Genomic DNA, 18,306 nt, shown 5'->3' with positions numbered 1-18,306 from the left:
CATATATTCATAAGGTATAAGTGGAATTTTGCTACATTGATATATTGCATTTTGGAGAAGTCAGGATAGAATATTTTAAAATAATCTGTGGCTCATCAAATTACAGCTAGAGACACTAGACTTAGTTCAGTAATGAAATTTAATCTTGTTATTAAAAAAATTAGAGTCACTTCTCAACAGGTACCTTTCCAATTGATTTGACCATTATCCTTAGCTAGAGGCATATTTTACAGTGACCAACCACACATAAATGTATAGACTGAAACAAAATCTTCATGAAATAAAATCTACTCTTCACTGCACACCTATGTATTCTACTATTCTTCACTCGGATCTATTTTAGTCAATTTGATGCCTTTTTGTTAATGCCAAGTTTAACCAAATAAGTTGATTTCATGACCCATTAATAGATCACCTACAGGTTGGACAACTCTAGTTGCAGAATATTCTATATAATTCACCTAAGAATGTAAAAACATTATTATTTCTATTTATCAAAAGTCTATAAAAGTAATTCAGGCCACTTATTTTACAGAACAGGATAGGACAATTTATTAAATTATATGTAAGTGTATTATCATTCATTATAAAAACATTTATTAAAAACAATAAAATTCTAGTTTTATTCGCTTTTTATTTACAGAAATGCTCAAGAAACAGAATGTAATTTTATTCAATAATTAACATTTCGTTTCTCCAGAAAAAGAAACTATAAACATTTTGATAACACATTGAAAGACTGTTTTCAGTTTAGGTTTGTAAATAGTCTTTGCACATAAGTAAACTTGAAATGTTATTTTGAGTCTCCATTGTGAATCAGAACAAACACTCTTATGCCTATAAAAGCCATGATTTTTTTAAAAAGTGCACCATATTTTTCCACTCGTGAAATAACACAGTTGCCAGAATGAAATGTTAAATCAGAGGACTAGGCTTTAAACACTAAAATTAATAACATCTACAAACAGAAAACATATCAAAAATCTCTGTTCTGGAACCATGACCCCACATTCACTGTTGTCATACAAATTCCTATCAACAGAACAGAGCCTAATTTATTGCCATGAGAATATTCTGAGTATGGTAGTGATGTAGTAGAACATTTTTAAATAACTTTGAGTTTAGTAAGTGATGATACAAAATTTTCTCTGTCAAGTGTGTTTATTACGTGAAGTCTACTGCAAGGCAATTGAGAAATAAATAGTGCATTTTATTTTTTTGATTATGAAAATCTGAATTAATGTGATGAACTTCAAAAATGCAGCTTAAAGTTTTTAAGATACACATCTTAAAAACACCAAGATTGCTATTCTAATTCCATATCACAAATAAAGTAATAAAACATATTTAAAAAATTTGCACACATTGATTGCCTAGAAAATAAATAAATTCAGGTAAAATTAATAAAAGCAAACCCAGATGATTTCGACTAATATTGCAGAGCCATATATTCAGATTTCAAAATAGTATTCTACAGAAAAAAAAAAAACTGAACATTTTTAAAATATTTACATCAGTCCATTCTCATGCTGCTATAAAGAACTGCCTGAGACTGGGTAAGGAAAGAAGTTTAATAGACTCACAGTTTCGCAGGGCTGGGGAGGCCTCAGGAAACATACAGTCATGGCAGAAGGGGAAGCAAATGTGTCCTTCTTCATATGGTGGATGCAAGGAGAAGTGCAGCGCAAAAGGGAGAAGCGCCTTATAAAACCATCAGCTATCCTGAGAACTTACTATAAGGAGGAGAGGATGGGAGAAACTGCCCTCATGATTCAATTATCTCCACCTGGTCCCTTCCACTGCACGTGGGGATTATGGGAACTACAATTAAAGATGAAACTTGTGCGACAACACAGGCAAACTCTATCAACATTGACAAGAAGTGGTAAAAACAAACACAATTCATGATTTTGCTGATATAATTTATAACTAAATCAGATATTTTTAAAGGAAATATAAAATTAATTAAAAATTAATTCTACCTGAATAAAACAGGAATTAATGAAAAACTAAATTATCAAAAAACTGTAAATAACCTATTGTAGTTACACCAAGTCAGTGGGACAAAGCATATTTAAACATAATTAAGTATCTTAAGGCAGCAGAAACAGTTAAACAATAAATATATAGATCACAGAAATTCAAGATCCCAAAATTGTCATCTGCTAGTTTTCAGAAAATGTTTATCACACTGCAAAATTACAAAAATTGCTATATAAATGGTAAAGCATAACTGTACCAACAGAATTAATCACAGATTGGTTTACTCCAAGAAATTTGGTATTGTTAGGGTTTTTAATCAACATATAGAGAAACACCATTCATATGATTTTTAGGTAACTAGCACTATGATCTTGAAAAATTAGCAATGTAATTCCAGAACTCACATCTTTCTCTCTGAATGTTACTGTTTTCCTGGTTGGTCATGGTAATAGCCAAATGCAACTATGGTCACCAACAGTGGCCACCATCAATTCTCCTTAACCCTTTCATGCATATTGCTCCTGTCTTTAAAAGACAATTTCTCCTCCTCTTTAATCTGAGCTGGGCTAGTGACTTGACTTGCTGTGATCAAGAGAATGTGACTAAAGTGACATTCTTGTACTTCAGAGTCTGGGCCTTAATCAGATTGGCAGCTTCCACGTTCTCTCTCTGAGAACTTGGCACAAATTAGCTGTCGGAGCAGGCCACATAGAGGAGAACAAAGGGGCTTCAGCTGACACCCCAGCTCGACCACCAGCTGACTGTAGCTGCATGAGTGATCACACCTGAGACCACTCTAAGTGGTCTTGTTCCTGGGACAGGAACAATAAATACACATCATCATGAGAAAAAATAAGTGCCAGTTTGCTAAGCCACTAAATTCTAAGGCACTTTCTATTTTTTTTTCTTCCAACTTTTATTTTAGGTTCTGGAGGCATATGTGCAAGTTTGTTTCATGGATAAATTGCATGTTTCTGGGGCTAATGTTGTTTCTTTTAGAGAAAAAAAATATCAGAAATAATCAGTTAACTTTTTTCACATGGTCTTAACTCTTCTTCAGGAAATATGTAAATTGTAAAAGCAATCTTTCTTCTATAGCTGGCAGACCAGACCCAGATAGACCATAATAAAATAAAACACACAGTCAGTTTTTAATGTAAGCCAAAATGACTCTTCTGTATCTTTAGCCTTTCCAGGGAATACAGTGAACTCAGAAATCCCTGCTAAATCTGATGAGTAAATTGCAACAGCCTGGTCTCCGTTCTTGGGGATCTAGAAAAGGAACCCAGTGTGTATATTCACGTGAGCTTCCATCACACAACTAGACTGCTGAAACACACAGCATGTTATCACTGCTTTTTTTAGGCACTAAGTTTTATACACTTTTCTGTTGTTTTTCTGGCTGTTCAGAATCATCAATAAGTATAAAATTAAAGGTGGGATAAAAAGATAATAAGTAGTTTGACCACAAAAACACAAGCCTCTATACAAGCATAATCAGGAAAAACATATTATTTAATGAATATCTGAATCACTATGTCCCCCAAAATGTGAAAATCTGATAATTTCACATAGTCCATCTAAAAAAATTATTGAACTGCCATGAGGAATATTGTATTCTGGTCTCACATTTAATGCTGAGTATCCCTGTTCAAGTCGCTTAACTTCTTTATGCCTCATTTTACTGAACAATTAGAATGATAATACCTGTCCCTACATACATCACAGGAAATTTGTTCAAATAAATGAGATAACATATATGAAAGTGCTTTTGAAGACTACCTAAGAGGGTAGTTAATGACACAAGAGAAAAATGTAAGGCATGGAATACAGAAGTTGGAGGGGAATTTAGAGGTCAGGCTATGCAACATTTCTTCTGCATTATCATTCACCTTGTGTTTGACCTACATTGTAAAGGCGGGTCATTTCATTTTCAGACAGCTCTAATTATTAGTAATGAGCTTAAATAATCTGTGTCCTTGTCACTTCTGCCCTCTGGCCCTATTTCTTTCCTCCAGAGAACGATAGAACATTTCTATTACACCCCCAGTTCAATTTGGTACAAAAACATATTGTCAGAAATGAGCGAAGACTTAGGCCACAGACATAAATAACATATTAGTAAGATGAGGTCTGCATTCTCACATCCCTTGCAATCTAGAGGAGACGGACACAAGTATCAATAAACTAATGTCTTTCAATGTGGTAAATCCTCAAACAATAAAGATAGAACAGAAACACAAAGAGAACACAAAAGAGGGGAGTGGTTCATACCTGGGAATATCGAGGAAGTCCTCACAGATGAGGTATCTCTAGAGCTGAGCTGTGAAAGACATCATGGGAATGAGTTTGTGGGAAAATGTTAAAAAGTGATTTTGTGGGGAAAGGCAATACAGTAACAATCCTTGAATTATATGCACCCAATATCACCTTGGTAAAAAATTATTAAACCATTTTTATATCATCTTTAAACAAATCATCTACTTTTGAATCATTAAAATTACTGTAATTTCTCTGACTGTATTACAATCTTTTTTTTTTTTTTTTTTTTTGAGACAGGGTCTCGCTCTGTCGCCAAGACTGGAGTACAGTGGCCGGATCTCAGCTCACTGCAAGCTCCGCCTCCCGGGTTCACGCCATTCTCCTGCCTCAGCCTCCCGAGTAGCTGGGACTACAGGTGCCCGCCACCTTGCCCGGCTAGTTTTTTGTATTTTTTTTTTTTTTTTTAGTAGAGACGGGGTCTCACCGCGTTAGCCAGGATGGTCTCGATATCCTGACCCTGTGATCCACCTGTCTCAGCCTCCCAAAGTGCTAGGATTACAGGCTTGAGCCACCGCGCCCGGCCTGTATTACAATCTTAAGAATGAGAATCAGAAACAATATGCGAAGTCCCAGACATAAATTATAGAGAGAATGCCTTTTTTTGATACAATCAAATACTGCAAATTGTTTATTTGGGCAAGGAGAAGGAGTTGTAGAAGCCACCTGTGAGGAAAAGAAAACGTAAACGAAAGAACACCTAGTTCATCTTCAACTAAGCACTTTAGAGTATGACTTCACGAGTCTTTCTGTAGGACTGTATTTACTGTTTCAACGTAAATGTAGAATTTAATATTTATTACTATAAATTTTCACTTTGTTGACACTGATTGTAGTGAAATAAAATTTACTGAATTCTGATTTTGTTGTATAATATATTAATTATATCACTCATTTTTACAATATTTGAAATCCTGAGATACTCACCCATGTTATCTGTGCTCATCTAAATTACTGATGAGACAAACAGATAAAGGAAGAGGACCACAAGCAAATCCCACCACCACAATCCTCCACTTTATTGAAAATCTGATAAACAACACTATGTACATGTGGCTACCTCAGTCCCCAGGCTTCAGACACCAAATAAGCTGTTTCCAAGTTCAAGAACTGTATGTCTAGATATCTTCTAGAATTTTCATGTAGATACCCAACAAGAACTCTAAATTCAGTAGTCCAAAACTCCTTTTTTATTTCTATTTGTCCTTGAAATATTTTCCTGTTACTATCCAACTTGCTTAGAGGCAGTTTTATCCTAATAGTCTCATCTAGAAATGACAGTTCTTTTTTTCACAAAATAATTTGTTCTTTAAACAGTAAGTTTCAAATATCCACAAACTGATGTTTGTAGCAAACATTTTTGCCTATTTTAAATTTTTACTGGGAAAATCAAGCCAATGCAGCTTCAGGAGTTGTACCTTTCCAGTTAGATAGCTTATGGAATCACACAGAGAAAAGATGCTTTAAGTATGACAAGTGCCTGTTGCCTAATGCCCTAGAGTTACTCCTAGCCTGCCAACAATTGGCCACGAATCAGGCATGATGTAATTTCTGACCTGGTTTTAGAAGGCATATGTTAATATCACCATGACGATGTTGATGAAAATTTGTTAACACCAAAAGGTTTTCCTGCTATGAACCTTTAGCATTTTATGGCTGTGCCTGGTATTTTCCAGTCCCATTAAGTAATTAAGTGGTGCTTCATTTTGTCAAAGTGTCATTGCTCTAAGTATGACCCTTCAACTCCAGGCATAGCCTGTTGTAACTGGAACTTAAGTAGGCAAAAACAATGAAATCCTGCGTAAATTTTCTTCTGTAATTATAAGATTCAATAATCTGTGACCTAATGCTCTATAAAGCAATTCATGCTGAAAGTGGGGCTCTACCAACCACCTGAACATTTTCTAATTGCATTTACTGACCAAAGTATTTATGCAATCTTTTTCTCAGAAAGTTTCTTTACTTTATCAAGAATAATTTTTGTTGTAAAAAAATTAACTTTTTAAAAAAATCTCTAATTCCCCAAAGTTTATATTAAGAGTAAAAAAACTAATAAATATAATAAATATATTTATATTCGAGTTATAATGGCTTAATATGCTTATTAAGCATCTGCTATGGCCAGAAATTATCTCATTTAATCCTCAAAATAATAAAGTAGATAATATTAGCGAGACACAGAAGAACACGGGTAAAGTTATGGATTGGGGGACAGAAGCCTGATTCAATTCCTATGCTTGCATTCAGCTGTCTGGGTAAATTACTTAACCTCTTTCTACTTCAGTTTCCTAATTAAGAAAGTGAGCATGATCATTGTGGTACCATTCCCTAGAGCTGTCTGAGAATTAAATAAGTTAATTCATGTAAGGCCCTTAGAATAAGAAAAGTGAATTGAGACACGAAGAGGTTAACTCATTCATTGAAAGTTACAAAGTCAATAAATAACACTGCCCTGATTCAGAGAAATTTCTGTTACCTAAGTCCAGTTCACTTTCTCTACCACCGCTGCATGATGAGCCTACTATTTTAAGGATACAGCCAAGATAAGGACATCAAGTAGTGCCAAAATTACTGAAAAAGTTCTCAGGACAGGAAGCATAACCTTCAGAAATGGTTTTAAGTCTAGAATGTCTTTTAATGTAAATCACTCTCAGTTAATACATAGGAAGCCCCTTTCCTGCTATTTGATATAAGAACACAACTTGAGTTAATGAAAATTGTTAAGTAGCAAAATACAGGTTTCTGCTAGAAAATTTAAAATGCTGTTCAGAAAGTAGAAATGTTATTCTTTGTGTAAGAACATATGTTAAGAGACAAACCTGAATATATTTTTGCATATACATAACTCTACTCTTGCCAGGAATATTTGAAGACTTTATATTAAGACTCAAAACTAGAACAGAAAATGTGGTACACAGAAACAGCTGACAGATGTTGGCAAACAAGCCAGCACATATAACCCTTCCCAACCTCAGAGATAATTATACCCTTCACCAGCAATCAGACATACCCTTTGCAGCTCTGGCCTTTGGTGGACCTGTAATTGTGCAAATTGTTTCTTTTACCATCACCCAGATTATTTCATGATATTCAGTCTATGCCTTTCAAAATATTTTTAAATGAAACCTTACTCATAATCATAATAATTTTGCTAAGTGGTATCCTTAGTTATGCTCCTGGTTATAAAAGGGAAAAATATCTTCTAATTTAGTCTACAGTGAAATTATATGGAATATCTCATTCATTCATCCATTTCCATATAATTGGTTTTGAAAAATTTAAATAAATTTTCTGGGGAAAACTCTATATAAGTGAATGTAAACATGGACACAGTCATTTCAGATGTGCACCTATAATTATGTCATTAGTAATTGATTTTTGCACAAATATTTATTGTTTATTCTGCGGCAATGTTTAATGAATAGAAAGATAAACAGGGAAAAGTTTCTCCTTGAAAAAGTTCAAGTGATTAAAAAAAAATGTCAAACTCTTAAATTTGGATTTCAAATCTCTGTACCTACTGGTCCTGACTGAACTTTCTAGAAAAACTTGCACTAACTTCCATCAAAGATTTGAAGCACTAGTTAAAAAAACAGGTTCTTTTGAATTTACAGATACATCCTGAACTTACCCAGTTCACATATTTGTTCTAAGGGTTTGATGACGTTTTCCCAAATTCTGTCGATTTAAATTCAATATATCTTTTAATATCATCTCAACTAATTTTTCCATGATCTTCACCAATCAAAAATAATCTGTATTTTTTCAGCACTTTCAAATTACTTTTACATGATATTTCAGACTCTGCAGTGAGTTTGGTAACTCTTACTATAAGAAAGTTCTGTAAAGGCAGAGTCTGTATCTAAAATTTTATGTCCTATATATTCTAGCATAGTAGCTTACACATACAAATTATTCTGTAAATATTTACTGAAATAAGTTTTTTAAATAATTAAGACTTTCAGTTTAAGCATGCATCATTTTGTGATATGAAACTGACTTACCCTTCTGATATGGTTTGGCTGTATCCCCACCCAAATCTCATCTTGATTGTAACCCTATAATCCCCATAATGCCCACATGTCAAGGGAGAGACCAGGTGGAGATAACTGGATCATGGAAGCAGTTTCCCCCATGCTGTTCATGTTCTCCTAAGAACTCACTCACGAGATCTGATGGTTTTCTAATTGTTTGGTAGTTCCTCCTGCATTCATCATTCTTCCTGCCACCTTGTGAAGAAGGTCCCTTGTTCCCACTTTGTCTTCAGCCATGATTGTAAGTTTCCTGAAGCTTCCCCAGCCATGCTGAACTGTGAGTCAATTAAACTTCTTTCTTTTCTAAATTACCCAGTCTTGGGCAGTTCTTTACAGCAGTGTGAAAACGAACTAATACACCTCCACTTTTTCATTCAATTTGACACCATCCTCACTCCCCCACACACAAACTTTAGTTAGCATTCCAACATATTAATTTGTAGAACTCAGGAAAATTTTCACAAGCCAAAGGCAATTGGAGCCCTCAGGAAAGATACTCAAGCTAAATCCAAGTAAAGGAAAGTTTGCTCACCCTTCCTATCATGATGTGTCCCAATGTCAAAGGCACAAGGGTTTCACTGATCACGGGGCCTGCAGATCCCACGGACTTTTATAGAACAGCTAGCCAAGGAGACCAAATTTCATCTCTACTTTCCTTCCATTTGCACTTCTCTGACTACATTATTTGAGGGCAGGCTAGCCAAGTATCAGAATTGCTTCAGTTGGAGTGGTACCAACGATTTGAACAAGGGCATTTAATATTATAATTTAATTTTATATCTTTAAAGCAAAAATAGTTTACTGTTTTTTTTGTTGTTGTTGTTGTTTGTTTTTTTTTTTTTCTTTTTGAGACGGAGTCTCGCTCTGTCGCCCAGGCTGGAGTGCAGTGGCCGGATCTCAGCTCACTGTAAGCTCCACCTCCCGGGTTCACGCCATTCTCCTGCCTCAGCCTCTCGAGTAGCTGGGACTACAGATGCCGCCACCTCGCCCGGCTAGGTTTTTGTATTTTTTTTTTTTTTTGGTAGAGACGGCGTTTCACCGTGTTAGCCAGGATGGTCTCGATCTCCCGACCTTGTGATCCGCCCGTCTCGGCCTCCCAAAGTGCTGGGATTACAGGCTTGAGCCACCACGCCCGGCCTACTGTTTTTTAAAATATATACAACAGAAGATAAAATTAACTTAGCTAGTGTTGATAATAAAAAGGCAAATAATTTTAGTAATGGGGGTAAAAGGAACATGGTCTACTGGAAGTTACAATCTCTGGGAAGTTTATATTTTATAGTTGCTAAAACCAGTAGAGCACTGAACATATCATGATGCATTGGTCAACCTACTTACAAAAAGATGAGGAATAATATTTTCATCTATTCAGGAACACCAGTTTCCACAAAGACAGTATGGATTGAGCTGAAGTGGAGAGGCAATAGCATGCCGCATGTTGGAATAAGAAACTGGCAGTAGGCAAGGATGAAGCAATGAAAAACTGTGAGAGTGCTTTTCTCTATCAACAATGTCAGAGGAAGAAATACCGTTTTAAATTATCCAAGAATAAATTCTACTTTACCTAGCCAGACCGAGGGTAACTGAGAGATTTCCTAATTCAAGAGACCTATACCTATCCAAAAACAATATCCAAAAAGGACGATGTTTACCTGTCAACTGCTTTTCTATTTTAAGATCGGATACAGGAACTGTAACAGCACCCCCGGGGTTCAAGAGCAGGATAATCAGAACCTTTCCCAATCAATTACTATTCAAATAACAGACATGGAAAGACCTCTTTTCATTCAACAGTAAATAAAGTAAAATGAGACTACAGGGCCGGATGTGATGGCTCATGCCTATAATCCTAGCACTTTGGGAGGCCGAGGTGGGTGGATCATGAGATCAGGAGATGGAGACCATCCTGGCCAATATGGTGAAACCCCATCTCTACTAAAAAAAAAATACAAAAATTAGCCAGGCGTGGTGGCACACTCCTGTAATCCCAGCTACTAGGGAGGCTGAGGCAGGAGAATCGCTTGAATTCGGGAGGTGGAGGTTGCAGTGAACTGAGATCACACCACTGCACTCCAGCCTGGGCAACAGAGCGAGACTCTGTCTCAAAAAAATAAATAAATAAATAAAAATTTTTTAAAAAGATGAGACTGCAGAACTACGCACAGATACATACACACAGACATATTTATAAGAAGGGCAATAATATTGGTTGAAAGGTATATATATATCAAATAAAGGGCACAGGCTATTAAAGAAGTAGTTTTAGTCAACATAAGTACAATGGCAAAAATAAAATCAGAAGCCATACACAAAGTCCTTACGTAGAAAACTAAATTTACAACATAAATGACAAATTAGAAGACTCTCACATTATGCAAGGAAATAAAGATACGTGGAAGCAAATGATACATAGGATATTGATGTTCTTAAAGAAAATAGCAGAACACATGGATATAACATTCAAAAATTAAATAATTTATTTGGAATGCTAAGCTCGAAAACTGAAGGGGTTATCAATTATACATCAACTTAATTAAAAACCATCTTCAGTTAAGCCTATTTCAGGGATTTTTTTTCTAGTTCTTTGAGGATAATGAAAAAAGTCAGGGAGAAAAAAGCAGCAGGTCATGTGCATCAGGAATCGAACTTGCCTCAGACTTCTCTTCACCACTAAATTATAAAGATCATTCAAGCAACGTCTACAGGAACGCTAGCTATCTATGACCCTAAATGGCCTGTTGTCATTTCTTTTTTTCCATCTGAGCTTAAAAATACATAGTTGAATATGAATGCCTTCAGAATAGGCCTGCACCTCTGCATCGTGCCATAGACTTTACCTATGATCTTACATTAGGCACATTTCACAATTTACATTTCCAGCTTGTACCGTGTAGGCATTTATGAGTTTTCTTTAACCTCTAGTTTATGAAGAATTTTATAACTAACTAATATTTAATTTGTTTCTGAAGCAAAAGAATTTGATTTCTGATACAATATCTTCATGTAACTCTGAAAAATATATCCAAAAGTGAGCACTGGCTACCTATAAATAAAACAAATGATAGTAATAGGGAAGGCCTAGTTTATTAAGTGTTGGTAGACTATGCCGAAAACAGTGAAAATGCCGAGGTTTCTCTCAATGTTTGTCACAAATAGGGTGCAGCACAAAATGTAATTGTAGAAAGTCTGGATTCAAAGATAAAAATACAACAGTTCATCTTATATAAGGATATATCAACAAAACCTGTGAAACAAGTGAGTTAAGGGGATAGGGGAAGTAAAGAGTACTAATTCCCCTACTTTACATACATTAAGTTGATATAATTTCCTCATTAACATTAATAGAGAAATATAGGTTCAAGCATTAAGAAAAAACAAAACAAACAAACAAACAAACTGAAATGGAACAGGATAATTTGAAAAGGAAAATAAATCTTTCTAAAACTCCCCAATCATTAGAGACAAAAAAAAAGAAGTGAAAATAAATTCCACATATTAAAAGAAAAAAACAAATGTATAAACAAATACACAAAAAACAAAAGGCAGGAATGAAAACAGCAAATATAACAGCCTATCAGCTGTGACAGTAGAAGTCAATAGATTAACGCCCTTATTAAAATACAAATATTTTCAGACTGTGAATAAAAATCAGCTATATGCAGTTTTCAAAAAAAACCATGGAAATGTCATACAAAGGTAAGGTGAAATGTACACTCAAGGACAAATATATCAATTTCAGACAAAGCGGAATTTTTTTAATGGGTGTGTTTGTTTGTTTAATATCAGTCTAAATAGACTCTAGACTCTAAAATTAGATAGAACTTGCTTCTTTGAAAAAAACAAACAACAGTTTGCACTGCCAGAAAATGACCATAATTCAAAAGTGGTATCAAGGAGACAATTTTATTATGTAAGAGTCAGCATATTTACTATTTGACAATGAAAGTAAATTACTAACAAAATTTATAATGAATATACTAACAACTTTGTTTCTGTATCCCAAGAGAGTATCTTTGCAGAAATAAAATGGCAACTTGATCTGGACAGCAGAATTTCTGAGTCCTCCTGTGAGGTCTACATTTCACAACCTTGATGCTGCAAAAGCCATCGTTTAAAATGTTATTTGCTTTAGTTTTCTTAATTCTTTAAAGAAAATAATAATGCCTTCCCCATCTACATTTGTACAAGAGTGTGGAAGTAAAAAAGGCATTCACGGTTAAAAACAACTTGTAAATGTTTCTTAGAACTCCTTACCTGTCATGTTGTGTTCTGGAAACACTCTTTCAACATTACTCCTTTTTGAATTTTAAGAACCTATTTAATACTGAAGAATTAGGAACAAATAACTGTGCAAGAAAGAATAAAAATCAACTGACATGCTAAAACCGAGTAGAAGAACCCAGGGAGATATGGTTCCAAAGTATAACTTTTAGAGTAGTTACTTTCGTCCGGGTGCGGTGGTTCACGACTGTAATCCCAGCACTTTGGGAGGCCGAGGCGGGAGGATCACAAGGTTAGGAAATCGAGACCATCCTAGCTAACACGGTGAAACCCCCTCTCTACTAAAAATACAAAAAATTAGCCGGGCGCAGTGGCGGGTGCCTGTAGTCCCAGCTACTCAGGAGGCTGAGGCAGAAGAATGGCGTGAACCTGGGAGGTGGAGCTTGCAGTGAGCCGAGATCGCGCCACTGCACTCCAGCCTGGGCAACAAAGCGAGACTCCATCTCAAAAAAAAAAAAAAAAAAAAAAAAAAAAAAGAAAATAAAAAAAAGAAGAAAAGTTACTTTCTAGCCAAAGGTCGAGGAAGTGAAAATGGGGGCTGTTTGGTCCTCTTTTTTTATTCATTACACCCTATTTTCCATTAATTTACAGATAAATCTTTAGTAAAAGTCTCAAAGAAAGTACATGATAGACTGAAAAATCACCTTTTTCACACTAAGGAAAATCAGCATTGACTACAACATCAATTTTTGCATATAATTTTTTGAAGCGATTCAGCAGCATGTATGTATTGTTTTCACTTTCTTCTAAGCAAAAATTCATATAATTCTATATTTCTATGAAATTGCCTATATTTAATATACCAAAGTTTTGTCCATAACAATATTAAAAATGGCCATTATGTCTCTGGGTGGTGGACACCTGTAATCCCAGCTACTCAGGAGGCTGAGACAGGGGAATCGCTTGAACCCAGGAGGCAGAGGTGGCAGTGAGCCGAGATCATGCCACTGCACTCCAGCCTGGGCAATGACAGCCAAATTCTGCCTCAAACAAGCAAACCAAAAAAAAAATGAAACATAACATCTCTGGACCGCATTTCAATATAAATTAAACAAGCCACGTATAAAAGAGGAAGACACACCTGAAGTTCTTCTTACTACCATCTGCTCAGTTGCTCATTGTAATTTGAAGTTCAAAAAGACTTTTTAAAATTTTAGAACATTATTCTGAACTGCTGTTTGACTGCCATATTAAAATTTTTGTGTGCTACGAAGCCTCTGTTTCCCTACAATTAAAAGGTATGGATAGATAATTTGATTTCTAGCTTTCCTTTCTATATTGTCTCAGCTGTTTAATAAAGCAGGACATTGGATATTGTAATAAATTAATCTGAAACATGAATAAAATTAGAAATCCCATATCAATATTTTAATAAATTTTGGAACATTTTTCAAAATATTTTACTTACTAAAAAGATCACCTTTTTGTATCTTCCTGTTATTTTGTTATTAATAGCTTGATTATGTGTGTATAGGAAAAAAAATCTTTGAACTCAAAATTAACAATACATTAACTCCAGGTACTATTATTTATTTTATATTTTCTCTCCCTGGTAATTTTGTTCAGTGGGCTTAGAATCTTCTACATGTAGTAGAGTGCGGTAGGATGTATATTCTCTAAGACATCAAGAGGCCCATGTGGTCCTAGATTGAAAACAATCTAGAGGTATCCTCTGATTTTCCAGAATTCACTTTAGTCTTCTATAAAGTGCAGAGAAAATATGTCCTCAACTATTTTTCAGTTTTAAGACTATAGGATTCCATATTCACCTTTATCACTTCTCTCAAGTAATTGTGTTTTGGCCTTTAAAATAGTAGAATTGTAAAAATAAAGTTAAAAGAATCACTTATCATTTCAAAAATGTTTTCATAAAGTTACAAATTTTATCACTTATTGATATAACATAAGTTGCTGACATATCTTAAAGGAGACACTTTAAATTTGGGTTATACTATGTTTTCTTCTCAATGATGTGGAACTCAGATAGGTCAGGTCTAAACATTTGTCTAAACTCTTGTACAGTTTTGTCTTGCAAATTTTACAGCAATCTAACAGGTCAGATGACTGTGCCTGGCTAAATACAGTGAAATTACAGTAGGAAAAAGGAGGAACATAAATAACAACTTTTTATTTTAATTTATAAAGTTCTAGGCAATCTTCCTTTAATTAATTCCTTACCCAATTTTGTGATGTTAGAGTTTCTTGAATATCATCTCGTTTGTATTTTTCAGTATTTTAAATAATTCCAATATTGTTTCACACTGCCTCAATATTGCCAACATAGTTCATTTAAAAATAATATTGCCCCTTTTATCATAATGAATAACTACTTTTGTTCAAGAAATGCTCCTTCCATGACTATGAAATAAAGAAATATATAAAAAGAGAACCATGACTACAAAGTGGTATTTCTTTCTTTTTTCTTGACATAATCAAGTTGGATAATTTATGTTTGAGGTATTTCAAGCTACCTTTAAAACATCAAGTCTCTGAAGACTTCATTGATTTTCTTCTTTATATTCTGTAACTCAAAAGGAAAATGTAAATCTTGCCACAAAATGAAACTGCTGCGGCTTATATGCTCTCATTTTGGAAGCATATAAATATGAGTTAAATATGAGTTTGAATAATGCACAGATTCCATGCCAACATTCAATACGATAGATTCTCAACCCAAAATGTCCAATAGCATCAGAACAGATAACAAAAAAGAAGAGTGAGAGGAAGAATGTTTTCTCCATCTACAGCATCACAATGTAAATCTAAAAACAGGAGAGAACGTTTTGATGGAGAATATAAGATGACTAAGGATTACGCAAAAGCAGACTATATTTGCAACAAAAGAAGACAGCATCGAATTACTGCTGTTACCATTTTGTGGAAACAATATTAGAACAATCGTTAATGATGTATGAATTCTGACCACAAAGAGCTCGTAGGTGTATTAAGAGGGACACATCAAGCGCTATCCCCTGGGAGGACAGGGCATTGTTTGCCTATCAGCAGATTATTTGGTCCAGGTTTGATAAAGTTGCTGAATAGGACTATTACTGACTAATCTTTACTTCTATTTACTCCCCAAAACCACCTGAAATGTTGTTCAGGCTGTAAGCCTACACCTGGACAATTTATTTATGAGAATCCTAAAGAGATAACTCCTGATGGCCTGATGTAGCCAACTAAACTTAATCACATATTTTGGTACCAAGCATATAAATTGGTAATCCTCTTATTTTTTCCTCTCAGGTACATAAAGCCCACCCCTAAGCAAATTAAAGGAGGAATAAGCTGCATGTACCTCATTTATGTATATTACTGTTGTAATTATCATGATTAAAATTTATTAGTTTAGTAAATTTAAGCACAAAAATTGTTTATGCTTTGAAATTATTTTCCACTTGACAAAGAGCTTTTATAAGATATATTCCTTTGACATAGTACACAGAGGAACTGTTTCTACTTCGGTGTCATTCTGAAGACACACAAATTAATGCAAAGCTAGGATAGTCTGAGTCCCACCATTTATTTTATTTGCATAACTGAAACTCTGGCAGACTGTTTTTAGTGTTATCACTGCTTAAGGAGCAGAACTGTGAGCAGATGGTGAGCTGGCTCACTTCGATTAGACATGTCTGGATTATTACACTTGAAGGGGTACTTTATTATAAGCTCTTGGAAAATAATACAAGAAATTCTTTTTAGAATAGAATTTGGAATAACCAAACCTAAACCAAACAAATTTATTTAACAGTTCACTGGTAATTAAAGCCTGCATCCTATTCTATATTTACAAATTTCCAGGTTTGGACTACATTTTTTTTTTTTTAATTCAAAATGTATCATTAAATTGTTGCACAAACTTGCAGGAATAAACCTCAAGAAAACCTGATCTTCGACCTGCTAAAGGATAGTACACTTGGTATGCTAACCTTGAGAAAAATTCAGTAACATGTTGGGAGTGCTACTACCAGTTACATGCACCTCTTAAGCAATACATAAATATTAACACAAACCACAAGGGTTTAAGACATCACAGAAGAATGATAAAGAAACGCCAAGAAAAACCTAATGGTCCAATAAATGCTAGGGCACATTTGACATACTTGAATGGCGTGGGATATTTGCTCCTCTAATAGGAATAATGTGGAAACTTTCTGGCTTTGTACAACCATTTCTACCCAGTTAAGTTCTTGTTAACTTCTTTACATTAAAGAAACTTGTATACTTTGACTGTGATGTCTTTCCATAAATCACCATCGTGACTTGGATAATCGCAATTTGGATAATTACACTAACCCCATAAAACAGACATGTCTATGCAGTTTATGCTACAGATGTATGTACTGAAGGCCTGACTGCACAGGTTCATGCAACTAGTAAATACAAAAGCTAAGATCTGGACACAGCCAATCTCACTTCAAAGTCTGTGTTGTTAACCATCATGCTTTCTGAGGGTCATAGACATTTGATGGCCGTTAGAAAATAATACAGATGGATGATCGGGTTGTTTTGGTTGGAGATTACTCAGTTGTTTTACTTAGTGGTGTGGAAAAGCATCCACCCATGTCTCTCCTCCTCCACATCCAGGTCTTTGGTACACACCACACCTGGACTGTGGCAATAGCCTCCTGGAGGCTCAGCCCTCTATACACCTCCTCACCTCCCATCAGTCCTCCAAGCAGAAGCCCAGTTCTGTTTTAGGATCCTGATTAAGTCTCCAATATCATCTCAGATCATTTATCCACAGGGACTTTTTTCCAACCACATTGGCCTTCTGGCAGTTTCTAATTGTGAGAAGGTCTTTCCTATCATGTTTTCCATAGCAATCCCTTCTTTCTACACCTGGAAAATTCTTAACTGGATTTACATCTCAGCTTAAATATCAGTTCTTCAGGGAAGCTTTTCTAGTCTTTCAATCTAATTTGATTGTCCCTTGTAAGTTTCTTCCTTGAAAATCTCCCTTGCAAATTTTTATGATTTGTTGTCATATATTTGTTTTCTTTCTCTTACTAACTTGTAAGTTTCTTGAAGGTAAAAACAGTTGCTATTCACTACCATAGCCTTAGGTCTGAGCATAGTGTTTGACACAAAGTAGATATTTATATGGTGAAAGTTGGGGGAAAGTAAGAAAGGGAAGGAAAGAGAGAATGAGGCAGGGCGGGGAAGGAAGGGAAAAGCTCACTCTAAGTGAGCTCCATCTTTCTTCACTGGTGCTGTTGTCTACCTCTTGGGGGTACACATGTGTTCTTGGCGTAATTATCCCATTATGAAATTATCTAAAGAACACCTCTCTCTCAGGACCACTGTAACCACTACCATTTTACTGTCTTCCTTTGGCTTCTGAATACCAACACATGATATTACACCATTCAGGGCTTGATTTCTCCATGCTCTCTTTTCTGTGAAGCTCTCTCTCTCTGCATTTGCTTTCAAAGCTGCACTTTTTCTTTGTCAATTAAGATTCCTCCCAGGCTGTGCTTTAATTATTAAAACATTCTTCTTTGTAGTGAGGGTAAATCTGCCTTCTCATACCCTTTACTCATTGATCCTGATTCTGTATTCCGGAGCAGCTAAAACCTGTTGCTCCACCCACCCTACAGCATTCCTTCAGATTATTTAAACATGCTATCATGCATACCCCTGTGTCTACCCTTCTCCAGGCTAAAAATTTACTTTAATGTTAATAAAT

The 18,306-nt window shown here is 35.1% G+C and overlaps 1 protein-coding gene across 15 annotated transcripts in view; it reads right to left on the bottom strand.

The window, feature by feature from the left end:
* Positions 1–18,306, bottom strand: part of RALYL (RALY RNA binding protein like) — a 737,315-nt gene that overhangs the window by 657,970 nt on the left and 61,039 nt on the right. Inside the window, exon 1 of one of the 15 annotated variants that reach the window (XM_073018174.1) lies at positions 4,258–4,596. The exons of the other annotated variants lie outside the window; for them this stretch is intronic. The gene's annotated coding sequence lies outside the window, so the exon portion shown is untranslated. Of the gene's footprint in view, positions 1–4,257; positions 4,597–18,306 lie in introns of those variants that run through there. 15 annotated transcript variants of the gene reach the window in all.

The sequence above is a fragment of the Chlorocebus sabaeus genome, chromosome 8 (assembly GCF_047675955.1).
Source record: "Chlorocebus sabaeus isolate Y175 chromosome 8, mChlSab1.0.hap1, whole genome shotgun sequence".
In the NCBI taxonomy this organism is placed as follows: Eukaryota; Metazoa; Chordata; class Mammalia; order Primates; family Cercopithecidae; genus Chlorocebus; species Chlorocebus sabaeus.
The sequence above is the reverse complement of the archived record's forward strand: the minus strand, read 5'-3'. Positions and strand labels throughout refer to the sequence as shown.